The 14,598-nt window shown below is 50.2% G+C and overlaps 1 protein-coding gene across 3 annotated transcripts in view; it reads left to right on the top strand.

Moving 5' to 3' along the window:
- Positions 1 to 14,598, top strand: part of RAI1 (retinoic acid induced 1) — a 127,757-nt gene that overhangs the window by 26,448 nt on the left and 86,711 nt on the right. For all 3 annotated transcript variants that reach the window (XM_072982470.2, XM_072982471.2, XM_072982473.2), the window contains exon 2: positions 7,514 to 7,648. The gene's annotated coding sequence lies outside the window, so the exon portion shown is untranslated. The remainder of the gene's footprint in view (positions 1 to 7,513; positions 7,649 to 14,598) is intronic.

A 14,598-nucleotide genomic window follows, 5' to 3' on the forward strand; every position in this document is an offset into this window, starting at 1 on the left:
AAATGGATGTGAAGAGGTTCCCCAGAGAAAGGGCTGGGAAAAGGTGCGACGTGAAGAGCTGGCAGGAGTTTGCTCAGAGACTTCCAGGCGGGAGATGAAGCGGGCGAGTGCCAGCGCTTTGCGGTTTCGAGAGGCACAAGGCTTTCCGCTGAGCGAGAGGATGGGTGGGGTGGGGTGGAAGCAAACAGAAGAGGGAAAAGGATGACGAGGGGCTTGTGGGCTGGTTCCTCCACCCCACACGATAAAAGAGGAAATGGTTGAAATGGGGAACTTCTGCCTTTTAGTTAAACGAAAAATATATTTATTAGACAGCGTGATTCAGTGCAGTGGAGAATAAACCAAAGCTGAAGGAAGAAATTGCCAGAGATATAAACAGGTCTAGGTGGTTGGTTCTTCAGATGGCTTGTTCCGTTTTCTTCGATTACATCCCATAATTACCCATTCTTGATGTTCGACTTGATTTACACACGCCATCCAGACACCGAAATGTGGCTCACCTGGGAGAAAAGGCCTAAACAGGAAGCCTTTGAGGCTCAGCTAGGCCTAGCTCTGCCCAAGCTTCCTGTTCCTGCCCCAGTGCCTGCTGGGAGCTTTCTTTCTGAACAGGAAGCTAAGTGGAGCTAGGCCTAGCTCAGCCTCAAAGCCTTTCAGTTTAGGCCTTTCTCTCAGGCGAGCCACACTGAAATGTCGGCGAGGTGGGTGTGTAGAACTCTCAGCATGGAGAATCAGAGGATTTGTCACCCTAGAGATCCAGAAACCCTATCCGTAATTCATTTAAGAATGGGTGGAGTCTCCTCTTAGATCTTTCCAGGGCTCCCTTTGGGATCTGGGGCCACTTCTGTGGGTTTTCCTAACCTGAAAAAGGCCGGGCGTGAGAGAATAAGAATTGATCTTGGACATGGCGTCTGGTCTTCTCAGCCCCAAAACAGAAATTCGGAGCGTACGTTCAGACTTCAGCAGATCCTCCTCAGGTCTGGGACACAGCTTGGGGAAAATGGCTTTGGGGGATTATCTTTCCAGGAATCTGTCGGACGTCCTGGCCACTGCCCATACCCCCTGGGGGAGACTGGGATAGGTAGTCCCAAAGAGTCCCTTTTCCAACCTTTGGAGCTCGGATGGATTTTTGAGAAAACAAGGCAGGGGGAAGGGAAGTGCCTGGTTTTAAAGGAGAGTTACTATCCATGGAGATTTCCTAAAGCTTAAGTTGCCCTTTTTATTTTGTGAAAAAGAAAATGAGGACGATGTGGGATCTTCTGAGGGCCTGCCGGTTGGCCTAACCCACTACAAATCCAATTTCCTTTCGTGTCTTTGCTCTTTCGTTCTTTCACCTTCACCTTCCTCAAAACGACAACACATTTCTTCCCTTCTGTCCCTCCGCCTCCCTTTTCTGTTTGTTCTGTCAAATCCCTCCTTCAACTCCACCTTTTCCACTAAGCCTTTGGCATGGCGCCTTAAGAGTCCCCAACGGAAATCACGCCTCACGCCTCATAACTGCATTTCCTCACCTATTCCCCCAACCACCACCTTCCTTTTTCCTCTCCTCCTTTATCCCCTCTTCCCCCCCCCCCGGGGCTGTAAAGCTGGGCTCCTCGGCTCCTCGCGTGCAAGGGTCCTCTCTTTCGCTTGCAACGCGGTGCCTCTGTTCTCTGGCCGTGAATGCATCTTCGTTCGTTGGACACCCGTGGAAATGCATTTTATCGTTTGTGAAAGGAACAATTTTACCGGCTAGGGGGAGAGGGGGAGGGAGGAAGCAGAAGGCAGGCAGGCAAACAAGCAAACCAGACCAGGAGAGAGCTGAACGAGATTTTCACTGTGCAAAATTACTGGCAGGTCTTGCTCATAACATCTGTTAAAAATAAAGCAACGTTCATTTCCATCAAGGTGCACTCAGGAAGGCGGGTGGGCGGCCGGGAGAGAAGGCGGGGGCAGCAACCTGTCGGGGAATTTATCTTGAGAGACTCTCTCCCCATCCCTCCGCTGCCACCGCGCTCCCCGCCCCCGCCCCTTGCTCCTCTTTTCAAGGTTTCCTTCCTGATCTTCCCATGGGTTCCATTAAGGCCGTATTAAAGCTTTTTCCTCTGCTCGGCTGCCCTTCTTCGGAAGAAAAGGAATTCTAATAAACCTCCGGGAAGGAGGGTCACCATTGACTCCTTTTTTCCATGGAAACGAGGGAGGGAGGCGCAGAGCGCACGCCTGCACTCCACACTGGCCTAGGTCACAACAGGAGGGGCCCAAGGAAGAACAAGGGAAGGAGGGAGGCTCTGTTAAGGATAAGAGAGAGAGGCCGAGAAAGCTTTGGAAAGAAATGGGGGGGGGTGTCATTTCTTTCCTCTTTGACCCAGAGGTCCTCCTTCTGCAAAAAAAGGGGGGGGGAATCCAGCTCGGTGGAAGAGGCCAAGGGAAGAGGGTGGCCGTAGCAGCAGCAGCAAACTCTTAGTGGAGCATGGAAGGGACATGTTGAAAGCAATAACAGCGCATGCAACATGCTTTTCCTTGGCATAGGAAGGTCTTCCTGGAGCCACATTTGAGCATAACTTCAGCAGCTGTTAATAGGAAGAAACGTACACAGATGTATAGATCCTCACCAAATGAGGAACACACTCTATGGCTTCCTCTAAGGTCACAACATTTGCTGGTGACATGTTGATCAGAATGCTCTGACAGATTTATGTCTGCATGATGTTGAAGTTCTGGACGTCTTCGTAGCAACAGTCCCACTCTTTTAATGCACACTCATTTCCGGGAACTCCACCTGGTCACAAATGCAATCTGCACCTTGTTATTTATTTAACTTGTATACCGAATCAATTAGGGGTAAACACTAATTATTGTTAACGGGGAGCAGGTCACAGCTAAATTTACAGGATTCCCTTAGTCAAGCCTAGATCTGCAGTACATTTCTTGGTCAGTGACTTAGAATCATCATCTTCATGGTCATATTGTTCTGAGGTCTAATCGAGCCAGCCCTGATCCGAGAAGGGTCTTTCCTTTCAAAGGGTCTCTGACCTCATCAGCTGTGGCAAACCCGGTCACCCCTCACAAGGTCATGGAAATTTGAAGATCATTCCATTGTTTCCATCATCCTCTTATATGAAATAGGGTGGATGCAACCCTCGAGGCCTTTGTTTAATTTACTGACGGGCGCACCGCATTTTAAGAGGTTTATGTTTCGGTACAGTGATGTGCAACTTATGGCCTTTCCAGGTGTGGTAGGAGTACAGTAGTCATCAGCAGTCGTCGCCGTTAGTAAGAGATGATGGGGATTGTAGTCCATTGACATCTGGAGAGCCACCTGTTCTCTGACCCCAGCATTGTGAGGTTTCTTGCGTGTTCTCAAGATGACATACGTGGCCTTCCTCTTCCACTCATCCGTTCTCACAACAGTCTTGTGAAGCAGGAGGGGGCTGAGCGGTGCACCTGTTCGGCAGAGGGAAGCTCGGAACCTGGGACTCCCCAGCCCTAAGCAGACGTTTTGACCACACTTTGAACCAGGTACTTAGGTGTTCTTGGGATCCAAATCAGCTTTGCACAGCCGGTGGTTGGGGAAGATAGGTCGTGTAGTGCAAAGGATCTGGAAAGCAACAGCTTAAAGGATGCTCTCTGTTCTTGCATTCATTTTTCTCTGCGTTAGGCCAGACCATCTTCGATTCAAAAGCCAAACGGGGCTAGCATGTTTAAGTTAAAGAAGAGTCTGGATCTTTTGTCTTTAGATTGGACCGCCCCTCTAATAGAGGGCAGTGCTCAGCAAAGAAGGCCACTCAGCCCCCCCACCACCACCACCATGTGTCTCTTGCTATGGAACCAGGGGTGGAGGAAAGCAACTGTCCAGCAGCAAAAGCTGGCGACTCCGATCTCGTGGGACAGGAAGTCTCCTTTGGCTTTAGGTCCGAACTTGGCCAGAGCTATCCATGGTGCTGAAACCAATCTCCCTCAAATAAGTCCAGGACTTCGGGTAGTCCCTTTAAAGTTCAGACCAATGGCCGCAGAGGATTCACCTCCCAGCAACAAGAAGTTGATCAGTGTCCAGGGCCGCCCTTCCTCAGCTGAAAGGCCCATGGGCCTTTAAAAAAATTTCATAGAGTGAATTCAATTGGGAGCAAAGCTGGGAGGTAGCTTATTTCAAGGAGTCACTAGTGATTGATTCCTTTCTTTCTTTCTTTCTTTCTTTCTTTCTTTCTTTCTTTCTTTCTTTCTTTCTTTCTTTCTTTCTTTCTTTCTTTCTTTCTTTCTCTCTCTCTCTCTCCCTCCCTCCTTTCTTTCTTTCTTTCTTTCTTTCTTTCTTTCGTTCGTTCGTTCGTTCGTTCTTTCTTTCTTTCTTTCTTTCTTTCTTTCTTTCTTTCTTTCTTTCTTTCTTTCTTTCTTTCTTTCTTTCTTTCTTTCTTTCTTTCTTTCTTTCTTTCTTTCTTTCTTTCTTTCTTTCTCTCTCCCTCCCTCCATCCCTCCTTCCTTCCTTCCTTCCTTCCTTCCTTCCTTCCTTCCTTCCTTCCTTCCTTCCTTCCTTCCTTTCTTTCTTGAAAAATGAAACAGCGGTGGGGTACATGCCCAGGGTCTAAAATCAAGATTGGGCGGTGCCTTTATAAGGGCCCTTGGTTATTAAAAAGGCAGGCTTTGAGGTCACCCAAAACTTGTGGGGGGGGGAGGAACAAAAAGAGAAGACTCTGAATCAGCCTGTCGGACGTTAAGACCAAAAGATCTGAAGTTCAAGTAAAATTCCAAGACGAGGAATGGCAGACTTGAAGATTGAAGGATGGTATCGGTCACTTAGTGGTCTTTCTGTTTTGTTTTGTTTTGTTTCCCCACCCCCCTCAAACTACATGTTTTGCATTGGTTGGGAGTAGAGGCACCCTGACACATGGCAACCTTCTATGAGAAAAGCCAGAGGCTAAATTTGGGTGCCACACTCTGCAGAAACCGGTGGCAGAAGCCGAAGTGTGAGGAAATGACCTGCCAGCCGCAGAAAGACAAACCTAGTCATGTGGGGAACGTTTCAAAAAAATGTGACCATTGCAGGAACTAACTGCAGATTTTGAAAGTCACTTTTTGAGCTCTGGCAGGAGGTGGGCATCAGTACAATATTAAACCCATGCAAGTTGGGAGACAGAGAGAGAGAGAGAGAGAGAGAGAGAACCAGACATGATAAGGAATGGTGGTCACAAACTGAAAAGAGGCAGATGTGTAGATCTGTGGATTTTATTTTATTTTGTTTTTGTTTTTTAAGTTGTCGCTATCCCCTGCAGACAGGAAGAAAGCTTTCCTTGGTATTGCATTTAATAGGCCGCGCGCTGGAGTAATATGACCCTGAAAGAATGCAGACACAGGGTAAAAAAAAAAAAGCTGGCTTTAACCAGAGGAGAGATCCTGCGGCCCAAGGAGAAAAACCAAAACTGTAAGATGAAACAAAAAACAAAAAAAAATGTGGGGGGAAATCGGCTGCTGCCATGATGGAGGGAGTAAATCTGCGCTTTGGGAAATTTGAGTAGCAAATTACAACGTGCACGTAGAGTTGAGAAAATAGATAAGGGGAAAGTCTTCCTCTTTTTCCTTTGCTACTTGGACCCAGTGGGGTCACCCCATGAAGCTGGGTGGTAGGCGATTAAGAGCAGACAAAAGGGAGTTCCTCAGTGTTCAACCGTGGAACTCCCCGCCACAGGAGGTCATGATGGCTTCTGACTCGGATGGCTTTAAGAGGAGCCAGGATAAATTCATGAATTCATTTCCATCCCCCCCCCCCCCCCCGCCGGTCCGAGTTTTTCATTTTGTGAGTTTGGCATGACCTAACTCAAAACCGCTTCTGCTTCAGCCTTCCAGACCTTTTTTTCCCCCAGAAGACCCAGCCAGTGCTCTCCAGATGGCTGGTACTACAACCCCCATCGTCCCTTGCTAGTCAGACTCACCTAGCTAGAGTAAAAAGGGAAAAGTCTTCCCCTTCAGATTTGATGGGGGGGGAGAGGCGAAAAACTGGGGCAGAGAGAGAAATAACAAAACGCCTTGCCTTCTGAAAGATCTTGGGTGTTTAATTGACTCCTGTATTTTTGAGAACATCCAGTCTCTTTCCTTCTGGTCTTTGGACACTGGGGAGTGCTGAGCACACACACCCCCCCCCATGCTTTTGGATCCTCAGTCTTTCTCTTCCTTGGTTAAAAGCAACCGCCACCGCAGTGGGGCCAGGGAGAAGGTAGAGCCTCTCCTCCTTAAACCTTCTATCAAGCCCCCCCTTGGTTCAAAACCCAGCCCTTCTGGCACAAGAGGGGAAAAAATCCGATGCGGTGGACTGTGAGTTAGCCACCATGCTATGTGCATCATGCACGCACGCATAGATCCTCATAGAGCATCGCTCACTCTCCTGGCTGTCAGTCACTGTTCCAGCTGCAGCTGCTGCCTCCGGGACCCCAGAGATGCTCCAGGTGCAAGGAGCCTCTCTCTCTCTCTCTCTCTCTCTCTCTCTCTCTCTCTCTCTCTCTCTCGCCTGTCCTCCTTTCTGCTCACGAGGCTCATAGTGGGGGGGGCACCTTTTCTGCCTCCCGGATCCAGACCTCTCGGAGGACCCGGTCTGCTTTCACGCTCCTGGGCTCTCTCACCCTTTCAGGGCATCATTTTTCACGACCAGGGTGGTACAAAGGGAGAAATAGGAGGATAAACGAGGGGGAGCCTCCCTCCTTCTATTCTTTTCCCGATGTGTGTGTGCGACTTTTCAAATCCTTATTTCCCACCTCCTTCCCCCCCCCCCCTTACTGTGGCTTTCTTTCATATTCCCTTTTATTGACAGGACTTTCTTAAGTCTGCAGCTTTTTTTTTTCCTGCCCTCCCTTTCACGGGTGGCGTTTTATTTTTATTTTCTAAGCTCCAGGGCCTGCCTACGTTTCTGATTGCTATTCCTGGCGCAAACGCGTGCGCCTGCGTGTGTGTGTGTGCGGGCACACACACACATACACCCAGAGTGTGCAGCTCGACCATCGCACGCCGGCGAGGCTGCGACCCACTCAACGCCAAAAGTAAGATGCCCCGGCCTCTGCCACTGGCCCTTTCTGTCTCCCTGGGCGGCCTTGACATCTTTATAGTGCCGGGGACAAAAAAAATCCCCCCCCCAAGACCACTCCCCTCTTTTTCTCCTTTCCCCCCCCCCTTCCCCTCCGGCACTCACCTCTCCCTGTCTGCCATCAACCTTCTCCTCCCCAGCTCTGCTCATAGCAGCCAGCAGCAGCCAACCAATCAACCCCCCCAGCACCCCTGCATCACCGTACACACACTCACACACACACACACATGCGCGCATGAACACAGAGAGACACATGCCCGCCACTCACACTGCTGGCATTAAATTTTCAGGCTGGATGCTACAGGGGCCGTTCCTAATTACCGCCTGTCCCCTACAGATCCATGAATAATGGCTATTGAAGGAGCGCCAGAAGGTTGCTGAGAAGAGAAGAGAAGGAAGGAAGGAAGGAATTGTGCTATATACCTATTATTTTTTTCCTCTCTCTCTCTCCCCCCATGCTTCCTTCCTCTTCCAAAGGATCTAATCTGTGGCCACGCTACGCGCTGAAGAACGGAAAGGGGGGAAAAATAATAAAAGAACGAGGAAGTGCAAAAAAAAGGCGGACGGAGAGAGACCGAGGGATTGAAGACCACAAGGGGGAAAAGCTTGCAGGTAATGTGGAAATTCTTTCTTCCTTTTTTTGTGGATGCTCTGATGTTTCGTTGGGGATGCTGAGGCTGCAGAAGGAGCGCTGGCCGTTGGTTCCTTCCTTCGGTTCATTCAGCTTCTCCGAGACTGCCTTTCCCACCTCCTCCCCCTCCCTCCTCCCTGGTTTTCTGTTCCAGCCTACGCCATTTGCCACTCTAGTGCGCTGGGGTGTGTGTGCGTGGGGGGGGGGTTTGCTTTGAAACAGGAGCGTGTGGGGCTGCAGTACAGCCGTTCTCCTTGTTCCGACCGGTTTGTATTTGGAGAGGGTTTCTGGATTGTACGGTTCTAAAGGAGACGTCCTTCTTCCATCGAGTGGGTCGGTTACGTCTTGACGGGCATCTCTGTTGCAGAAGTTTCTTGGCGCAGGTGCCCTGATGTTTGGGAGGGGAATGGGGTGCGCCTTCGTCGCCGTAAAAATTCCTCAGTGCTTCTGAAGTTCAAAGAAGGCTCTGTTGGCGAAGGGGCTCAAGCCCACCCATCTGTCATGTTGTGAGAAAACACCTCTCCAGACTGTAAAAATTAAGGGGAAAAAAGTTGGAAGAGTGGAATATATACTAGATATACTTTCTATGGCAAACGCCTGGGTCCAATCAATCTTTTCTCACGGGTTCCGTAGGCAGAAAGAACCTGTGTCTTCTCTTCCTCTGATGGCGAGTAAACAGGCGTCTTGGCTAGGGACAGTATTGTCCAGCCAACGATGCAGTGGGCAATGTCCTCCCCCCTCCCCAAAGGTGTGAAGCTCCCAAACGCAGCACAGGCTGGACCGGCCACACACAAGCAGTTGTGTGTGTGTGTGTGTCACTCTCTTCAGAAATCTCCCTGAGGTGCTTGTGCATCTCAGATGAACACCTTCTCTTCTGTGCCCACCCCACCCTGATGTGGACCACCCGTAGACCCCATGGCCCTCTTGATAAATAAATCGGGGGGGGGGGGATCTGATTGTTTTTGTGGAAGCCATTTGCTAGCTTACGAACAAGCATTGCTCTGCCCTGTTGTCAGTGTCGCGGTGGTCACAGCGGAAAACATAGGTTGTTGTGTTGTAGCGTTGTGGTGCAAAGGAACCAGGGACATCCAGGTGGTCTCTGAAGGTTTCCTGCTGGTAAAAAAAAACTGTGACTTTGGAAACTCTCTCTGTGTGTGTTTGCGTGTGTGTGTGTGTGAGTGACAGGTGTGCCACGATCCAGATGCTGTGTCTCCAGAGCAGTCCCGTTACAACCCACTAAGACAGGGGAGTTGTGTCTTGCAGCAGCGTGACGGTGAGGAAACGTCCGGGCACGCTGGGGACGTGGGATGCCACCAGAATTCTTAATGCCCATCTTGAATCGTCCAAACAAACCCACTTGGCCTTTTTTATTCTTAGGAAGAGGCAAGTAGGGAGAATGTTCGGGGCAGGAGGGGAAGTGGCCTGGCACAAGGTGCTGGAGGATGGTGCTGGAGAAAAAGTGAAAGTGTGTGTGTGTGTTGCAGAAACCGTGGTAAAAAGGGTTGCCAACAACGAGGAAGAAGGAAGTCGATGTGGGGCAGGGAGGGGGAAGTGTGGTGGAGTGGGCGGAGAGCTGTTCATAGGCCAGGTATACCCTTCCAAAGTGGGGGGAGGATACAGTTGTTCTCAGTCCCCTCCCTCTAATCTCTGGTCCCGGATTGTGTGCTGCTTGTCTTAGGGGGTCCCTCATTTCTGACAGGGGTGAAGCGTGTGAGATCCCTCGCCCCCATCGCTGGTGCAAACCCCACGTTAATTCTCGATGTTCCCTTTGCAAGAGGATCCCACCTGCCTCCCAGGTTTCGCCTTTGTCTGAATCTCAGAAGGACTCTTTCCTGTTTCCGGACTCGGAGATTTGAAATGGGGCACCTGAATGGAACGGGGGAGAACCTGGTTTTTCAAACCCCTGCCAGGCCACACACTTCACTGGATGCCCTGAACAGCGTGCAATTGTTTCGCCTTGTCTCCTTTTCAGGGTGGTTGTGCGTGCAAGCTAGGATAACCGCTACCCACCTACTTGCACCAGCCTTTGGGTGAATCTCCTCGGGAGAACGAGTAGGGCTGGCATGCCTGTTCGTGAGAAAGGCGATGCTCATTGTAACCGTATTCGATGGGGAGGCAGTACTCATAGGAGTACTTTTGTGTCTGAGTAATGGAGGTATTGGGTTATCCCTCTTCTAGCCTCACAATGACCTCATAAGGCTGGTTAGGCTTAAAGAACGAGAATTAGACAGGACCAAAGTTTTTTGCTGGAACTTCAAAACGGAACAGAAACTTGAACTTAAGAGCAACCCTCTGCTTTGCTGTGGACGATGCACTGGCTATGGTTATTTTGATGGAATGAACAAGCTGCTGAGTTTTTACATATCTTGGGGTTAATTATTATTTTTTAAATTAAGTAACAGTTTATTTTCTGGTGGTTGTACAGTGGTGCCTTGCTTAGCGACGTTAATTCGTTCCGCAAAAATCGCTACAGAACGAAAACGTCGATATGCGATATTAAAAAGCCCATAGAAATGCATTGAACCGCCTTCAATGTGTTCCTATGGGCTTAAAACTCACTGTTGAGCGAAGATCCTCCATAGTGCCGCCATTTTCGGTGCCTCTAAAGTGAGGAATCCGTCCCTAAACACAGCGGGTGGCCATGTTTTTCCCCAGCAGCCATTTTGAAACCGCCAGTCAGCTGTGCGAAAATGGGGGCTTTGCGATCGCTTCCCTGCGATCATCGCAAAGCGAAAATACCCCATAGAGAACATCGCAGAAACAACATCGCTAAGCGATTTCGTCGCTAAACGGAGCGATCGCTAAGCGAGGCACCACTGTATTGGTTGCATCCAACTCTTCCTGTGTTTGGGATTAGAACTGCTGAACAACTGGGTTGAGGTCTCTGGCTGTGGAGCCAGAGGTTGGGAGTTCGATTCCCCCACTGTGTACCTTCTTGACAAGGGCTGGACCCCTTGATGCAGAGGGTCCCTTCCAGCTCTGCAGTTCTAAGGTTATTATTGCATCTCATCCTCCAAATGTTGTAAAGTGCATGCGCGCACACAAACGCACCCCTCAATAGGAATGAATTTTTGCGACTCTTCCTTCCTTTCCGCTGGCCTCAATCTAAATGGCATTCCCAACTAGAACAGCTCAGTTGAATCCGTTCCCAAGCTCACTTCAGTAAATTCCATTTTTTTCTTCTTTGTGGGTCTGCTCTGGATGAGTTCAAACTGGCACATTTCCTTTAGCTACCCTTGTGTTCATTCATGATCTTCGCCTGCTCTCGGGTTTACCTCTTTAGAATGAAAGGCAGGTGATCTGTTGCTTTGGCCCCAATGCCTGTTGAGTAAAGTCTTGTTGACAAGGGTCTGTGGCCGGGCTAGGCTTTCTTCTTTTAAGGAGATGATTTGTTGTGGTGTTTGATTGAGAAGAAAAAGACCGGGATGGTGGAAAGGAAGGGTGGAGAGGAGGCTGGAGGGGGGGGGGCAGGGAGTCGATTTAAATTGGGCTTAATGGATTCCCAGGAGAACTCTTCAAGATCAAAGTCAAAAATAAGACCGAATCTCGACAGAATCTCTTGCATTAAAGATGCAGGCTTCCTCGGCTAACCTTTTCCTCTCCTCCTTCCTTTTCTTCTTCTTCTTTTTCCGAGGCAGAGGGGAAAACAGAAAAAGAGAGAGAGAGAGAGTTGTACGTTCTGCTCAGAGCCGACACAATTGGAGTTTTCTCGTCTTATAACGAGGGCCCTAATTGACGAACTTAAGCCTCGCGGGATGCTTCTTTCCCTGACGTTTGCTTTGCCGTTCCGACTCTCTGGCTTTGTGTTGCGGCATTTTTGGATCGCAAGGAGGGAGGGAGGGGGGCGGGATACGTGAGACTGGAAGGCAAGCAGGTTTATAAATGTCGTTTTGGTGCGGGGGATCTGTTCCCCCCCCACACGCGTGGCCCAACGGTGCCTGCAGGAGATGTTTTGGAAAAAACCTACATGTGCTTCGGTGGGTGGCTTGCATTTTGACATCACAACATGACAGGCAGTTTTGTTTTGTTTTTTTGCACCCAAAAGGGTGTCTTTGGTTCCAGCTTTCTGGATTTAACAGCGGCCAGCCGGTGACTTCTAGAAAGCCACCAAGGAGCGCCGAGTAGAGACCGGGGGGGGGGGGGTTCTCAGGGGTTCTCCTGCCTGCCTCTCCAAGATAGAGTGGGCCTGAAACATGAAGCTCTTTTCTTTATGCTCAAAGCTGATTGCTGCGCACTGGGAATGGCCCACTCCAGAGGACAGGACAGTCCAAGTGTAGCCTCCTAGGTGCTGTTCTGTGGACTCCGGTTCCCATCATTCTTCACCATTCGCTGTGTTTCCTCGGTCTAGTGGAAGTAGCGCTTTTAAAACAGAGGTGGTTGACCTGTAAGGTCACCATAGGGCGCGGAGGCGCCTTTCTCTCATGCTGCCCTCCACCTAGTATTTCACCTCCTTACTGGAGGTGAAGGGGCCAGATCCTGCTTGCAAAGGTGCAAATAGTTGCCTGCCTGCTGGTGTGCATGTGTGAACGTCCACTTATGCCTCCGGTTCTGTCTGTCACCCCTTTCTTGGTCTGTCTAAGCCAGGGGCTCCCCACCTTGGGTCTCCAGATGTTCTTGGACTACAACTCCCAGAGATCCTGGCCAGCCCAGCTCATGGCGAAGGCCTTTCTGGGCATTTTATTCCGAGAACATCTGGGGACCCAAGGTTGGGAGCCACTGGTCTAAGCGGTGTCATTTGGCCCCTTAGCTATGAAGTGACACCACCCGTCAGGATCAAGAGCATCTGGAGACCAGCATTTTGTCCATCTCCGCCTCCGGGCAAAGAACCAACGGAGCCTAAGTGCAGCAAAAGGGGGCTGCTTTGATGGCATCGAAGTTAGTGATTCAATTTTAGGTGTCCATACGGTTTTTAAAAAAACACCGGTGGACTCCCGGGAGGGCCTTTGATTCTTTCCAGGTTTCTCTGTGACCCTTCAAGACCCCTCGCCCTTACGAGGACTCAAGAGAAGCTTTGCCTGATGTGGAGGCGAAAAGCCACCTGCTCTTTGTCTCCGATCCAGGCAGCCAGGAGGGGGTTGAACCCTGGACAGCCTTCCTCCGTGAAGCTGGTCATGTCTTTAGCCCCAGATGGACAACGAGGGGCCTTCCGGAGGCTCCTCCTTTGGCTTCCAAGTCCCATCAGCGCTAGCTGAGATGGCCCCAAAGAGAGGAATTATGGGTGTGGAGGGGGGGGAAGAGCCTGCCTCTGGCAGTTAGGTGGCAGGACCTAAAGTGATCTGTCATCAGAGGGCGATTTGGGGGAAATGGAAGAAGTGTAAATTCACTCAGCCTAAATGCCATAAATTGGAAGAAATAAGCCCATGAATGTGATGGAGGAGGAGGAGGAGCGGCAGGGTTTTATGCTGCCAGAGAGGAGTTGATCATCTGGTCCTTTTCAGCGCTGAGGAAAGGCAGACCTACAGACGGAGGCGGCCACCATGCTGTAGGTTCCAAACTGACCCACTCCTTTCTCTCCCCATCAACTTGAGAGGGTCATTTTTTCCCCATGTATATATTTTTTAATGGCAGCTGGGGAAGGGAATAAACCAAATTGCTTGTTCTGCCTCCAGGCAGACCGGGAAGGATGAGAAGGCCCTTTTACCCCAGCCGACACAGATGCAGGGTGAGGGGCCACATCTGTAAACCCCTCCCCTCCCCCTCCTCTAGGCCTCTTGCCCCCTCCACTTTCAGAATCTCAACAAAAGCTTCCTTGAAGTTTGGAGGAGGGCAGACACCTCATGAAGATGGTCTGTCCATGCTCAGAGTAAGGATGTGTGTGTGTGTTTGTGTGTGTGCTTCCAGATGTTGTAAAACTCCAACTCTTGTGATGTCCCACCATTGGCTTTGCTGGTCGGAGCTGAAGGGGGCAGTAGTCCAACATCTGGAGGGTGTGTGTGTTTCCTGGCCTTGTCTTATATCACTGCTGACCTCCCTCCCTGTTCCGTTTTAAGGCAGCCACAGCTGGAGGAGAGAGGTTTCCTTTTCAGGAGCCATCATCTTGAACAATTGAAGGATCTCAAGATGGCCCTCCTAGGTCTGAGCAGGCTGCCTTCAGTTGTACCCCGTTAAGTGGCTTGCAGCCCATAGAAGTCAAATAATATTTTTTTAGTCTTTAAGCTGTCGCAGAACTCTTGTGTTTTATTTCTTGGTACTTCAGAGCTGGAAGGGACCCAGAAGGGGAATCGAACTCCCAACCTCCAGCTCGGCCGCAGGTCCCTTTTGCTGCCTACAGCCAACCTGACTACCCTTCTGGACATTTCTCCTTAAGCTTCTCAAAAACAGACCTGCGTGTGCGTACGTACATTACTAATATAGCTATAGGTTTAGAGAATAACCCTTCACTTTCCCATTTCTCCAAAAAAAAAAAAATCCAAAAAGACCCAACCATCCGAAAATAGCTGTGTTTATTTAGTGTTAAAGGGTATCCGAATGCTACAAGCGGCCAGCCTTCATCATCCTCCAGTCTATCTCATCCTTAACGTCTGGGCACCCCCTCTGCCCATGGCAAACCACTAGCTCAGCACAAACCGGTTTACATGTGTGTTTGGCATGTTTCCCTCCCTGTCATGTCCTGCCCTGCCTCTGTGACATCACCAGGACCCCTCACGATGACATCACAGGAGCCCTGCCACTGTGACATCACAGGTCTGCCTCGTGGCTGACAGGGCAGGAAGAAAAGGTGCTTCCACCTCCGTCGATGCAAAAGCAGAGAGAACTGCCGCCTCTGGCCACATCTGGCCCCCAGCCCCACAGATGTGGCATGCAGTTCTCAGAGGGGTTGGCCCTAAACGTTTCCTTGCCAGTTTTTTCTGTCCTCACAGCTGGGTGGCAAGCTGGCCCAGGTGCCAGGGTGGCCTGTAAGGGGGGGGGGGACTGCCTTCTGATGCACCTG

This window comes from Pogona vitticeps, chromosome 13 (genome assembly GCF_051106095.1).
Source record: "Pogona vitticeps strain Pit_001003342236 chromosome 13, PviZW2.1, whole genome shotgun sequence".
Taxonomy (NCBI): domain Eukaryota; kingdom Metazoa; phylum Chordata; class Lepidosauria; order Squamata; family Agamidae; genus Pogona; species Pogona vitticeps.